Source organism: Lutjanus erythropterus, chromosome 16 (genome assembly GCF_056507025.1).
Source record: "Lutjanus erythropterus isolate fLutEry1 chromosome 16, fLutEry1.hap2, whole genome shotgun sequence".
Taxonomy (NCBI): Eukaryota; Metazoa; Chordata; class Actinopteri; order Lutjaniformes; family Lutjanidae; genus Lutjanus; species Lutjanus erythropterus.
In genome coordinates, this window is record NC_139332.1 from 20,877,613 (window position 1) to 20,891,638 (window position 14,026).

Consider the following 14,026-nt stretch of genomic DNA (forward strand, 5'->3'; position numbering starts at 1 on the left):
TTAAAAAAATGCCCAAAATTTTCAATCCTTCTCTGTGTGCTAAATGTAATGATACAGCAGCAGCTGGTTAGCTTAGCTTAGCATTAAGACTAGAAACCTTTGTCTCTGGCAGAAACACTTATGCTAAGGTAAAAAAAATACATGAAGTTGTAGTTTTTGGGCTCTTACTTGGCCCGGCATTGTTACCTCTTTCCTCGTCACCAGGAGGCTGCCAGATGGAGACTCCAGGAAGTCACTGCACCCCGCCACAAAAACGTCTGGCACATTTACCTGCAAAATGACAACGTGCCGTTAGCTGAGACTACATTACATTTCATCAATCTGGCTGAATTCATTGTGATTAGAAATTCAAACTTAACTGTTAATGTGGACGCTAAATAAAGTGATACAATAAAATGTGTGTTTAAATGCCCCAAAGCATTCATCAGAATATAACTTTTTTGACATGCGCAAACTGATCTGGCAGAAATATAACAAAAGAAGAAGAGGAAGTGGTTTCCGTTTGCCAACCACCAGCGAACAAAGAAGAGGAAGTGGACCCACATCATATCCTGGGAACAATATTCACATCTAGGAGACAGAAATGTTTTATTCACCACTGACTTGCTAAGACCATGCTACGACCAAAACTCACAACACGCCACCTACCCCCACGCCGGGCAGGCATGCACAGAAAGACTGTATTTAATCAACCAGAGAGGATTGGAATTTATTTAGTCTCTACCGATCGAGGCGTTTACATGAGACACGTTCAATCTGATTATTTGTGGTCAATGAAAAGCAGCAGTTACTGTTTTATCAATCTTCTCATTTAACTCTCAGCAAGAAAGTAAATTAAGTGTTTATTCTCAATATGTCTTCGAAACTTCTTCATGCTAACAGTTAAAGTAGGCAGTTTGACCCTCTGTTTATCACCTGTTGTTTGTCACTGTCTGCAGATGTCTGTTTACAACCACAGCTGGAGCAAAAAAGTGCATAATCTCACAGCTTTTTCTACAAACTAGTTTCTATATCCAACAGCTTCACAAACAAGAGGCCAAATCATGTATAATAAATATATAACACGAATGAATATTTATTTACAAAGCGGCGATGGCTGCCACAGACCTTCTCAAATCAGTTAATGGGGGCGGCTCAGCGTGTCCCAAGGGGGAGCTGAAAACCAAATGAACCAACTGAATGTGCATCAGAGCAGCAAACAGAGAACGCCTGCTGGTGGCGGAAAATCTGCTGTCAGTCACACACACATACACGCATTATTTACGCACACACACGCACACACTCGGGAATTTAGACACCAAAATACTGTGAGAAACGTACACACACACACACACACAGAGGCATCCGAATAGAGATGAACCAATTAGCAGGCGACAGACTTCAGCGTGACAAAGAGAGATGGAGGGAGAGAGAAGGAGTGAGCGAAGTGAAGGAATACATTAAAGCACTCAGTGTGCAGGCAGGCTGCAAGCGAGCGGCCTGAGAGGGAAAATGCGACCGAGACACCTTCACACTCTGACACTTTCAAGGAAGCTAAGGTGGCCAGAGGCAAATCCAGCCCGACACAGTGGGTGGATAATGTGGTAAAATGCGAGGAGAGAGCAGGACGGGCAGGGGTGACACTCACCGATATTATTCAAAGAGTGACCCCGAAGAGGAAAAGTAAGTGGAATACAGACACACGCTTTCATAACACGAACCACGCTGATCAACTGTACGCATACATGTACACAGATGGGTGACAGTTTAAAGGAAAAGCCATCTGTGCCTTACAACATGTCCTGACTGAATGTGATGTGAGCAAGCGCCGGCGACAAAATCACTGAGTTTTCAACGGGAATGATCCAGCTTGCCATGAGCAACACAGCACTGCGCAGCGTGATGCCTTGATTTGAGCCAGACTTTTATCAGCTGCCCTGTTCTACTTATTTCTGTAGCTCCATTAAAAAAAAACGCTGAAAAACAGTTGATTCAAGAAGAGAAGCGATTCTTAATCCCTTATTGTCAGGAGGTGGGACACATGCAGACCTGATGTATTTTATTTCTGGGTGACAGGCTATTTGCTGAACATCTACTGAGCCCCAAACTAATTGACGCCATGTCAGAGAAGCAACACAAGGTCCCTACATCGGCCCACAGCCTCAGAAGACGAGAGCTGAGTACTAGATAAAAATCATTTTTAATGACGTGTGTGGATTTTACTTCATCAGACCGCTTCATCAGAGAGCGCCTGACAGTAACACTTCAAGCTCAGTGATTAACAAATACCTGCAATACATGACCTGCAATGTTTCATGTTATTTTAGTGTTTATTTCATGGTTTATCCTGTTAAAATTGGCACCAGCATGTTGTAATACTGAAGAAAAAAATGTCTGTTTTCTTTTTAAAAAGTAGCTACAAATGTAGGAAGATAAAAAGTATTCAACTATGTTTTATTTGAGTGGCTTCAGTACGTCTCCCCTCTGATCTCAAGCACACACGTCATTCATACATGGTTTGATTCCGTGATGTAACATAATTAACATTTGACACTCGCTCAGAGAAACCTCACGCGTGAAGAGAAAGAAACATGTCAGGGGAAATATTAAAAAAAAAGATCAAAGATCAATCTGTTTTGACAGCTAGCATGAAAAGTCAAAGGTATTTTAAACTTTTAAAAGTGAATTTCATCTCAGCGATTCAAGCATATTTAAAAAGCAAGAAACTGTACAGAAAGAAAAACCACAGGATTAGAAGAAAAAGACTAACAGTGGAAACTTGCTCTGACTAGAAGGCCCTTCGTATAAAGTATCACTAAACTTCAAAAGCACTTCCTCCATTGACCCCCTCACTTTATTGATTAATTAAGAAAGGAAGACAGACAGTCAATATAATCAAACAACACACCTCATGCAGTTATACTGGCCTTATATTCACTCTATAGCCATTGAGGCCCATTTTCAGGATAATCAGAATCAGATTGCTAATAAGATACATTATTTAATTATTTGGCTCTGATGCAGCCGCCTTTCTCTCTTTCTCATGAAACTTTTGAGAGTAATTTTGTTTATTTATTTTCTAAATTTTTCAGTTCTGTTTTAATTAAACATAAGTTCAAAGGCATCTCAACAAAGTTTTGTGTTATTCTGAATTTGGAAGCCAAGATTTTACTGCAAATTAGTGCCCATGGCACGGATAACTTGTAACATCTGTAAAGGCTCCATTAATGTTGATAGGCATACACAGGTTTTGGAGCAACATGCTGCCATCCAGACAACATCTTTTTCAGTCCCTTTCAGCAACACAATGCCAAGCCACATTCTGCATATTGTAAAACAATCATTTCCAAATATAGGTTATTGTTTCCTTGATTACTATCAGTGCTCGTGTTGGCCTTGAAAAACATATTGAAATGTGCTACGTGCAACGAGATGTAAATAAGCCAGATATCACTGAAGCTGGCTCTCTTACCAACCGTCAGTTTGCTTATACAAAAGGCTTGTATCAGTCAATCTGAAGGGCCATCACAAAACACAATCTGTTGTTTGATCTGGAGGACTTGCTGGTTTCTCAACCATTTTGCCTTTAATTTGTTTGTTCTTTACACCACTGTGCGCCACTCAGCACATACCCATGTATGAACTCGAACCACACATGCACTCTTCCAGAGAGCCCCTTCATATCAAGAGCCATTACAGTGCAGCATTTGTAAATTACCTCTCAACGCTCCTGACCGCACACTCACATTTGGCCATTAGCAAAGCCCTGGACACTTAACACACTCGTCACAGCACACACACTCCACGCTGTGCTGCTGACCCCCTCCAGTGCTGCTGATGGTGATTTCTCCTGCTGATATCACCCAGGGTTAAATGTCGACTGCAACATATGACATCATATCATAGCGGTAATGACTTGTCTTTATGGTTTGGTTACTTAGAACTTCCTGACGGTCTATCAGCGGCCTATCAATTATTGCGAATCAGGTGATCAGAGCAGACAGGATGTTGCTCAGTGTAGATGGCAAAGATTTCTCAAAGGAGGAAGTCGATTAAAGGAAAGTGGACGTGGTGTCTTTAAATAGATGCTGAGTGAAGTAAACCACCTTTTGATCTGTGTAACGTGTCATCTTTTCTATCAGCTGTCCTTCCAGTCATTCTGTGCCGTTAACCATTCAACAAAACTTAAATATGATCAAAATAAGTTGACTCAAAATAGACTTTCAATGACCGTTGCTTCTGAAGATTAAGAGGAGATAGAAAAGGCAACAAGTTTACTGTCCGCTGACACAGCAAGGAGCATGAAATCATTCAAGAGGAATTAACAGTGCGAACAGAGCCAGAGAAGAGATTGCAGCGCAGATTTTGTCCTATAAGCTGCTTGGGCACAAAAATGACATCTGAAATCCCCTCACTTCCTATGGTTAATATGTTGTGCAAGATTTCTTAGAAATGCACAACAAAGTTTGGAAACTTTGATTTGAAAATGCACAGAAATGGCACTTTTATGCACTTCATGATGCATTCAGGTGCACACCAGACACATGAGCGTCACACTGCCACTTTCAACTCCTACAGGGGCCCACTCAAGGTTAAAGAGTCCATCAGGATGTGTGTGTGTTTGTGAGGAATTGAAGTTTGACCAGGGCTAAGCTCTGGTGCAAGGACAGTTGCCAATTGTATTCCAGTGAGAAGTTTAAAAATAACCTCAACACACACACATACACACACACACACGTACCTTCCCAAGCAAATAAGCTGGGGAACAGTCAGAGGATAGAGAGCAGGGATTCCCGTGAGGAATCGCTGGAATGTAAACAGGCCACCCACCCACTCGACACACACACACACACACACACTCAAAGTGCTTAATCAGAGGCCGTGAGACGACCGCCTCATCTGGAAAAAGATACCCTAGAGAACAGTGCAGTTTGTTGGGACTGTCCTTTTGGTTTACCCCTCTGTCCTCGCACTGTCCTCTAAAATGCCCCATGAGAGGCTCCAGGAATGCAGCTGCATGTTGGGAAACATGTCGAGCTTGACCCTTTTGATTTGCACTGAATGTCCATTGTACAAAGTCTTACAGGATCATGGGCAGTTGCAGGTACAGTACTGAAAAGTTAATGCAATTATAACTGTAACCTTAAACATAGCATTACATTCGTTTAACTGTTTTCTAAAGTAGACTAATTTAAAAACCTAAGACACTAGCAACAAGATAAGTTATGTCACTAACATCAAAGATTAACAGTATACATGAAAAATTAACACAGCTAACGTTAGCTAGCTGCAGTAAGTGCAACTTACTTCAACACAAATATTTCAGTTTTGCTCTTCTGCGATTATGGGAGCTGCTAGTAGAGAATGCACCATCACCTTCAATAAAATACTGATCTCTCAGTGTTTGAAGATTGTTGGACACATTTGGGATAATGTAAGTGCACACCTCAACAAAATAGATGATATAGGTCAAGTGTTTTTAGATATTTTAATGCAGAAATGTTTTTAAATGTTCCTGCGGAGGTTTTTCAGGAGGCACTTTATGATGTAGCCAGATGTGGCCAGAGATTGTCACTGGAAGCTGCCTCTAATTGTTCTGGGTTTTACATATCACATAGTGGTCAAAAGACAGGTGGTGCTTATTTTGCTTTCTTTCTTTCTACTTGTTTAACTTGTTACTACCCAACCTGATGTGAGTAGAATGATGCAGCTACACTCGAACATACTGAAGACATTAACATTTCAGCTGAAGCTAAAGCAGGGGCACTAAGATTTAATGAAACAGTCAGACAGTCTTATTTTTATTATCCCTCGTGGCTCGCACGTGGCGCACATACACACATATAAGTATATACACACGCAGTACTTCATTCTAATCCTACGCATGGCTCAGATAAGTGACACTGGCCCTTCTCCTGCTAATAAAACCCTCTGGATCACACACACACTGCACTGTTTGCGATCCTGTGTGAGTGTGTGTGTTCAGGCACATCATTCAGCGACAGTTCACATACCCAGGATGCATTTCAGCTGCTTTCAGATGACTATAATCAATTACACTTGCAGCAGAGCGCCGCTTCTGGGGTCGTGTGGTGGTCAGTGGCATGAACTGCACATGCTGCTTTTAATAATGCACAGCAAGTTGCCAAACCCCTGCTGTCTTTTACACTTTCTCAGCCATATGACGCCATTGTTGTGTTATTAGGCCTATGGCCCACATAACCAGCTGCTCTAGAAAGGACTTTCTGGGTCGTGCGGGGATTACTGTAGGGCTAACGCCACGGCACACAGTCCTGGGGGCCACAAATGGGTCAAACGCTGCCTCATTTCAAAAGCAGCATAAAACAATGAAACACCCGGCCGGCACTAACCTTGAAAGTTCATTCCTTCGAGATCAGAAATTCACAAGGGGGTTCCTTTGCACTTAATTAGTAGGAACAAGTCTAGACAAGCGAAAGTAAACAGCAGCTAATTTCCTGTGTTTTGGCTTCTCTCGGCCTTGTCCTGTGGCTAGTCTTGCTACTTAGCTTAGCAGAGTTAGCCTTCCTTCTGCTTGTGGCCACTGCAGCTATTGTTCTGCTGACAGGCCACTAATAAACAGCTGGTGGCGCCCCGTGTTTCTGTGGCCACACTTGCCACAACTGCTGCAAATAAAAGGACCCGAGGCATTTGAAGTTTGAAGGGGTGGATTCCCATTGTTTCAAGTCAGAGATTCGTTCTTTGGCAGAGAGCGAAACTGTTCATTTCAGCTTTCAAGTCTTTTTATAGCGTGTTTTGTTTGCAAGAGTGGCTGACACATTTGTTTAGAAAAACCTCACAGCTGGAGGAAAAGAAAACACATCAGAGCAAATATAAAAGCCACAAAAGATCACACTATTTTTTCATAGCTAGCAGAAAAAGTCAAAGGTATTTTTACGCTTTAATAGTGAATTCTCTCTCAGTAACTCTGGCATCTAAAATCAAAGAAAATGTGAAGGAATACTGCAGGATTTGAAGAAAAAGACTAACAGTGGAAACTTGCTAAGACTGGAAGGTTCTTTTCATCATCACTAACAATCTTTCTTGACAGATATAAAGTATCACTTAGCTTCAAACGCACCTTCCCCATTGATTCTCTCACTCCATTAATTAAAAGGAGAGGAGAGAGACAGTCAATATAATAAAACAACACTCTTCATGTGGTTATACTGGCCTTATATTTCATTGTATGGTCATTAAGGGCCATTAAAGGGATAGTCTGGATAATTTGATGCAGGGCTGTATGAAGTACTTGTCGATAGTCAGTGTATTATCTACATACGATACCAGGCAGCACACTGCCAGTTAGGAGAGCGAGAGAGGAGCTTCCATCACGGAAGAAACGCAATGAACTGCTGTGAACCAACAAAAGGTATTTTAGCCAGTTAAAAAAAAATTTTGTCTTAAAAAATAACAATATCAGTTCAGGTGTTTTAAAGGGTTAGGTTAGATTCATCAAAGTCACACAATAACACAAACCAAATAACAAATCGAGGCAGTGGTAGTCCAGCAACTCCCATGTTCTGTGAGGTAAAACTACTGATTTTGTCTCTGGAGTTTGGTTTATTTGGAGAGAGTGACATTTGCCTTGTATAATGGCAGTTCCCTGTCAAAAAGGTCTGTCTGACTGTCTGTTGGACAGCGAAAGTAAAGTAGTGGAAATACTCTAAATATAGCACACAATTTATCGATTTTTTTAAGTAGACCTTTAATTAAGTGACAAAAATACCTTTTTTTTTCTTCTGCACTGGTGCTCCTCTCTGCTTCTACTAACTGGAGGCACGTCAACCACCATCTACTGTATGTAATGTACTGACTATATAAAATGCAACCCTACATCAAATAAATCATCCAGATTGCAACAGTGAAAGAAGTGTCAAGCTGTGAGTCCTTTCATGTGCAGATCCGTTAAGGTATAGAAAGTTATGACAGATGTTTGGAGGTGGTCCAAAAAGCCCCCACCTCATCCTCTAGAGGAAATGAAAGAAGATACAGTGGAAGGGAAGCAGAGGAAGACATGAATTGACTGCTGAAGCACAACAAGCTCCTGAGAGACTCAATTTTCCCACCTGAGAATAATCTCAGCACCTTTAGCAGACAAAAAAACTCTCGTAATATAAAGTTATTGATGATAAATCTCTCGCTGATGTTTTACAAACGTACAAAGTCCTAACTGAACAAAGAGATGCTTGTTATTCGCCTCAGAGAGACTCTCTATGAATAATTAATCGACACGTAGAGCTGTTGATCCATATGATGATTCAATAATGAGCTCCAGAGCCTGATCCTGGGATTTGTTGAGTGGAGCATCACGCCGTCTCTGGGGGAATATAGATTTTATTGCTTGTAACTTTAGGAGCAACAGCAAAGACAGGATGTGTACAAAGGTGTGATATGGGACATATGTTACAACCTGGACTCAAACCCGCAGCACACATGGTGTTCATTAGTGCACTGACCCATGCAGAGGAACTGCTGACAGTGCAGCCAAGCTTAGAGTCTTTCTGTGTTTGAATGGGTTTAAAACGTAAGAGAGATAAACTTGGACATGTCTATGTGTCCGTCCATCCACTTTTCTTAAAAACAAGTAGTGCTGAAACAAATGATTCCACTGACAGAAAAACCTTTACTGTTTTTATGACTGAAGACAGTTTTATGGCTTTTTTTTTTTTTTAAAAACGGCTACAAGGAGCTTTAATATTTTGTTGATTTTGGAGGCCCATGTGAAGAAAATTGGTAGTGTTTCCACCATCATAACCACAAAATATAACGTCAAAAATAAAAGCATCTCAAGAAAAATCTCCTCCTGCTTCTTTCTAGCTTGCTGCTCACTGTAACTCCCTGTAACACTGCCTGGGAAAATGTAAACACAGACGTTTCATCTGATTTCAAGGAGAATCGGACCCACTGGGAGGCATTAAGAATAACTACATAGAAATTTTTAGTTATGTAGGAGTGTTTTATAACCAGTCAGAAACTCCTTGTAGAATATTTAAATATCAGTTTTAATAGTAGAAGGTCACAAGAGATACTGGAAGAGAGAGTTGGTGTTTGCAGGTGTTTTCAGGAGTCCTAATAAGTTAAAATTAGAACTGGAACGATTTGTCATTTGACAGGAAATTAACTGGCAACAGTTTTGACAGCTTATTAATCATGTAAGCAAAACCATCCGTCCTCTCAAATTTAGCACAGAACAGGTCGCTGTGACATCATATTGATCAGCTCTCTATTAGTGCTTTGCCATCTTTGTAAAAAAAAAGAGTGTCTAAGTGAAGACAACATGAAAGCAAAAAACAGGGAAAATAGTTGTGATGCTGCAAGATATTAAAGTTGTCTGACTGCCCTCCAGTCAGGAGTGAATGAATTCTGAGTTGTGTGTTAATATTCGCTCCATCCACAACTGATTTATGCGATCATGTGAGAGAATCCGTGTGTAATCGCACATCTGTGTGTGTTGTATGACATACACCCGAGGGATAGAGGAAAGCTTGTTAACACCCCTCCTGATGTTCAGAGGTCAGACGCCTTCCCCAGGTCTCGTTATCGCTTGGCAGGCCACGTCGCACCAAAGCAGCATGTCCCAATAATAGGCTGTAAAATGACAATGCATAACGGCGGCCTCAGAGATGAGGGATGCCTCGCCGGGCATCAAACAACCTTGAAGTGCGGCGTCAAAGCGGATGAGAGATGACACGTTCGCACAATGAAAACAAAAACACATTACACACCCATTATCCCTGATGACTGGCTGTCTTTGGACATCACCGGAGTGTGTCTGGGGCGTGTGTTTGTGTGTCTGTGTGAGTTTGGCCTTGTGACAACTTAATGCAACAAATCACATTCTGCAATCATGTTGAAGCGTCACTGACACTGAAATGAGCACAGCGGATGATCAAAGTCACTGTCAATATCTACTATTGCATTAAAGTAATCCTATAATAATTCTACAGTAACTGTACATTAAAGGAATAGTTCGGATTATTTTATGTGGGGTTGTATGAGGTTCTACAGCTAAAATACCTTTTGCTGCGGACCTTAGTAATGGCTTAGCTTACATGCTGGTTCGCCTCTCTGCTTCTCTAAAGTCAAAGGGCGTCTACTGTACAGTGTATCAGCTATCTACTGTGGCTGATACACTATCCCAGAACCATCCCTTTTAAATTATCTTACAGTAACTACATTAATCTCATAGTTATTTTAGGCAAGAAACCTCCATGGAGCCTTCATATTTGGTAGGCTTACATAAAGTAAACAATCTATTGTCACCCTTCATTGCAGAGCTTTACTGAAGATGAACTGTTAATATTTTTATTTTACGAATCTGCGCTGACTCGGGGTGATATGGGCTTGTGTTTTGTGTGTGCATTTGCCGGAAGTCCCAGGTAGACTGTGACTAAAGCAGTGCCAGCTGCTGTGAATGCCACAGTAGCGAGTCACTGGCAGCCAACTGAGCGATGACGAACACACGATACACACTCACTCGCTCTTCAACACACACACACTCTGTGGAGGGAAAGTTGTGTGTGTGTGTGTGGATCCTCCTGCTCATTCGTTGTAATTCTCCCATAATCCTTTACTCTACGAAATGACACAGCTGCCAGACATATCCTCTTTGCTGGCGCCTCAAACCTCCACTCCACTCCTTTCCTTTCCTCTCTAGCTCTCTCTCACACACACACACACACACAAATAGACACACATAAACACACACATACACACACACTCCACAACCACAACTAAAACAACATCCATCCCACTGCAGCATCATGATTATTTATGCGCTAGTAGTAATAAATGACACAGTCTATTAAAAGGACTCTGTACACAAACATGCTGCATTTATCACTATGGCAACTCGATAATTGGAAACAAACAGGAACTCCGTTCAAAATCTACGATTTGTCAACTGCTAATTGTGACAGAATAAAAATCCCTGAGCTGGTTTGGAGTCAGACTGGAGAAGGAAGATGAAACAGCACGCTCACTTCCTGTTTGCCGGGACAGAACACACCCTGTTTATGCCGCGGTTTTATTTAACAGACAGCCAAATACAAACTTTGCTCGCTAATCCCCAAATCGTTTGGTATTAGAGTCAGTATTAACGTCTGAAAATCATTGTCGGTGGAGTGCCTCTTTGAGTCACACCTACTGAGGAAAGCTGATTTGTTCATAAGAAACTCTGCTCTGTGAAAGCTCCTTTATTGCATCACTGCTTTTATGTCTAAGCCTCATGACTCCTTTGAAAACGAATTGAATTTTCAAATAAAAATCTGAGCCTACACGTTCATAAAAGTAAAATAAATACACCAGCTTCTCCAGGTACAACATGAAGGGGAGGAGGGTGAGGAAAAAGAGCAGGAGATCAGGATACGGAGCGCCCACATGCCTAGCTGGCACTTTGGCGATGCCAGTTTGTCCATCTATCCCCTAGCAACCCTGTAACCCGGGGCGACAGGGCCTTGACGATGAACAGACAGAACAGAACTCACTGGTTCTCCATTTGCTTGTTGCCAAGAAGCTGATAATGCAGACCTTTCAGATCTGCACACACGCAGAGACAGGCACACACAGCCATAAAAAAACACACTTGTGTATACATGATAATACAATGCAAAGACATGGACTGACACTTCCTGCAAACACATATTCATGAGGTGCATGCATGCTATGGTTGCAAATTTTGTGCCTTTTCCTTATAGTCCTTAAAAAACAGAAAATAGGGCATTATTTGCTTCTGCATATTTACACGTTTCCTATAAAAAAAAAAAAGCAGTTAGGGAGGGACTTGTCACAGTAGCCACTAGCACTGACACAGCGTTAACACAATGCCACCACAGCCATGCAGCTAAACACAGCGGTCCATTAACGTGGCTGACTTTTCCACCTTTGTAGTACCAAACACAGCCTCTGAGACCAACAGAGGTTTGACGACAGAGGACAAAAGTGGTTAGCTACTTTAGCGACACATAAAGCTATGCTTCCATTGAAAAAACCCATGTTGCCTGCTGCTAAGTTAGCAAAAACTCTGACCCAGAGTTGAAACTAAGAAACTTGAGGACATCAGATGAAAACCAGAAAGGGATTCTCTTCATAAAATATGACCGATTTCCCCCCAAATCAGTGAATAAAGTTTAAAATTGCGCTTTTATAAAGTAACGTTAATCACTGAGGCGCAGCTCCATGCAGCTAATGTTAGCTGCTGAAGCAGTCCACTGTAAAAAGCAATGAATTCTATCCAGTGGACCTGTGACTACATTATTTTGTTGAAGCTCTGCACTGTTAAAAGTTGGATTGATTGACTGAAGAATGCATGTCATGATATTATTGTTTGAAACTGGTTGGTTCTAGCTCACGTAAGCACACATCATACTTAGTTTTACTGGAAGGAAAAATAAACAGACTTTCCATGATTTTTTTAAATTAATTTTTTTTTTTTAAAAGCTGCACAATATGACTGGGGTTGTGATCTACAAGAGTTAAAAAGGCATTTTTCACTTCATCTTGACTTTAACTGATGGTTGAACACCTTAACAATCAAAAATTGAGTCATGATTAATAATTTATGATTAATAAGATACAAAAGGCACATATTTTTCTCAGTTTAAGTTTTATTTAATGAATTCTAGCAGCACGCTAGTTATTGATTCATGGAGCACAAACAAAGGCACGAAGCTCACACAGTCTCCTGTCATCCTGTCCTCAATCAACAAATGGCACAGCCAAACAAAATGATGTCAAATGGGACACAATAACTGCTATTTCTGGACTAACAAGGCAGACCAAACCAAATGAGAAGATGGTACAAAGAACAAGCAGTGTTGGTTAATATGTATTTAATCTGCTAACGGTGATTAATCAATAAACACTAAATCATTAACAGACCTTCATGCTATCACACCTGGACACTAAAACCAGTCTGATATATTAGTCAGTCCTGATATTGGCCTACCACACATATATTAGTCTATATCGGGATGTTTTTAATTGGGTTGGGATTTCCTGGACACGATCAGTCAGGAGAAAGAATGAAAGACAATGTCATTGTCACAAGCCTGTATACACTGTATATACAAACACACACTCACTCCTCTGTGCTATTATCCAAGTGATTGAGTTACTGAGACAGTCAATATGCTGCCTCACATTGAGGAAAGAGAAATCGATGCGGTTACACTATCCACGCAATTCATCACCAGCTAACAGCACAAGACAATTCCAAAAGACTGTCTGTTTAGGGCCAGTTGGCAAACACGAGTCAAAAAAACAAAGTGGAGACACACTTCTGTCAATAACACCATGTTGAGGGATGTGATCTACAAAGCAAGATGTAACAAAAAAAAAAAAATCTTTTGACCCCAATATTTGCTGAGGGATCCACAGAAGGAGAAACAGACTGTACAATACTGACTTGGATTCAATAGCGCTGTGATCCGCTTCCCTGCAGATTCTTGCTGATTGAATCCGTGCATGCTCGGCTGGCAATGTCAAGTTTGTGAAGCAGAACCGGGCTAAGTCTGCTAGAATAAATGAGCGGGCTATATGCTAACTTCCAGCCATCAGAGGATTCAAGACGACAGCGCGGAAACAAGTGCTAGAGAAGCAGGCAGCTCTGACATCTGAGCAAATGGGATGTGAAGTTTCTGGAACAGTGACGGTGTTGTTGGGAGAAAACCACCGGGGGCTTTAGCCTCTGTTTACTTACAGACAACAGAAAAGCACACTCTTAGGAATAATGGTTACAAAAGGATTCTACCTAAAGGGGTGAGGTTCTACTCAGAACCATTTGCTTCTGAAGAACCCCTTTGAAGAAAGGGTTTGTCAAAGGTTCTTTGTATGACTAAGGCTTCCATAGAAGAACTCTTTTGTCAAGGGTTCTTGGTACCATAATATAAAAGGATTCTCCTGGATGGTTCTAGATAAAACAACCAGAATATATAAAGGTTCTCAGTGGAACCCCTGGGTGGGTGCTAGATGAAACCATTGGAATATCAAAGGGTTCTTGGTAGAACCCCCTGGGTGTTTTTAATCA

At 41.2% G+C, this 14,026-nt stretch overlaps 1 protein-coding gene across 2 annotated transcripts in view; it reads right to left on the bottom strand.

The window, feature by feature from the left end:
- pag1 (phosphoprotein membrane anchor with glycosphingolipid microdomains 1) overlaps window positions 1–14,026 on the bottom strand; it is a 69,597-nt gene that overhangs the window by 33,427 nt on the left and 22,144 nt on the right. The window contains exon 2 of one of the 2 annotated variants that reach the window (XM_084739333.1): window positions 187–270. The exons of the other annotated variant lie outside the window; for it this stretch is intronic. The gene's annotated coding sequence lies outside the window, so the exon portion shown is untranslated. The remainder of the gene's footprint in view (window positions 1–186; window positions 271–14,026) is intronic. 2 annotated transcript variants of the gene reach the window in all.